Here is a 1,647-nt window from a genome sequence, read left to right as displayed (position 1 = left end):
ATGTATCATTAAATTGATTGACTTTGTGTACTCATATAGATATAGATTTCCAAACTGATGCTGTACTTGAACATGTGAACAAGTTGAACACTTCAAAGCTGCAAGTTCAATGCTTGGCCAAGTAGCATGTGTTGGATCATTAAACACGATCTGAGCAATTCTAATAGTATTCTTTAATCTTTTATCCTTAGCACTATTTAAATGTTATTTAAAAATTTGAGGTCATGTGCAAAAAAAGTTCTTATTGATCCCTTTTTTTTTAGATTTTATGCAGTGCATACAAAGGTGAATACCATCAAGAAAGCAGCCGTGGAAATTGACACCACATCTCTCTTAAAGTGTTGAAGGGCGAATCAAGGCTTTCAGGTAAATAGAACATTGTTTGTTGTGAATGAGAGGGGGCATTATGTAAACCCTTATCAAAAACTGTTCCAATAAAAACTGATCTACATAATGAACTCACAAACTACCGAATACATACAAAATTTGCAATTCTTTCAAAAATGATTAAATGTACGACTGAAGTAACAATAACACCTTACTCATATTTAATTTGGATTGAGTCTTGGAATATATTCTTAACAATTATTTATGTATAATAAAAAAATCAGCATATAATATATACATATACATGTATATCTTCAGGTGATCCAGCACAATTACCAAGGGCCATGAAACATGGACTTGAAATGGAACCAACAACAAAAGAGGAATTTTATCAGGGAAACAAACAACAACATCAACATTTTAATGTTGAAAATTGTGGTTTTTATATACACCCAACAAAATCATTTTTGGGAGCAAGTCCTGACATCCTGTAGTTGCTGTGGTGGAGAATTGTAGAGATAAAATGCCCTGTAATCCCTCCTTGTGATAAATGTCAGACAAAAATGTGTCATGTACAGGTAAATGCTTAAATACCTTGGATATGCAAATGGCAACCACTTTTTAAAGCAAAATCATGCTTACTATGGCCAAATCCAATGTCAAATGGCTGTGACTGGAAGGCACTTTTGTGACTTTTATGTGTATACTACATATGCCATATTCCAACAAAGAATAAGTTTCAATAACCTCTACTGGGAAAGTATGTGCAGTAACTTGGAGTTTTTCTTTCAAAGATATATGGTCCCTGACATGCTTCAGGCCTCCACCACAGACAGCGTTGCTGCAGATGATAGAGATGTGGAGGACATGGAGACTGAAGACATGATAGGAAATGTATTTTTTTGTCCAATATGTCGCCAAATAATTAAAGAGCAAGAGAACATTACAAGCTTCGGTCAAAGAAGTATATGTTGTTAGCTGTGTGACAAATGGCACAACTTCAAATGCATTAAGATGTCAAAGTCTTCACTGAAGTCTTAAGGTGACTGGATATGTCCAACATGCAACTCTAGTTAAAATATTCAGGGATTCAATGAATATATATATATATNATATTTTGGCAAAGGAGGGTACAGGTTGCAGATTCCTGCAACAATTCGAACAAATGTCATCCAAGTGATGAAGCATTGTTAAAGGCAATTCATACTTTAGTATACGGAAGCATTTCATCCTCCTAATAGCTTGTTACATATATATTCTACGATTTGCTATTTGTTTAGTTTTCCTCACTTCATCTTTACTGAATTGTGTGGTACCACG

General features: G+C 34.3%; 1 long non-coding RNA gene across 2 annotated transcripts in view; it reads left to right on the top strand.

Annotated features, from left to right (window-relative positions):
• LOC110457306 overlaps positions 1-1,413 on the top strand; it is a 6,070-nt gene extending 4,657 nt beyond the window's left edge. For both annotated transcript variants that reach the window (XR_002463682.1, XR_002463683.1), the window contains 2 exons: positions 264-366; positions 646-1,413. This is a non-coding gene — a long non-coding RNA (uncharacterized LOC110457306). The remainder of the gene's footprint in view (positions 1-263; positions 367-645) is intronic.
• The last annotated feature ends 234 nt before the right edge of the window (positions 1,414-1,647 follow it).

Source organism: Mizuhopecten yessoensis, unplaced genomic scaffold (genome assembly GCF_002113885.1).
Source record: "Mizuhopecten yessoensis strain PY_sf001 unplaced genomic scaffold, ASM211388v2 scaffold1127, whole genome shotgun sequence".
NCBI classification, from domain to species: Eukaryota; Metazoa; Mollusca; class Bivalvia; order Pectinida; family Pectinidae; genus Mizuhopecten; species Mizuhopecten yessoensis.
This window is presented reverse-complemented; position numbering and strand designations above follow the sequence as displayed.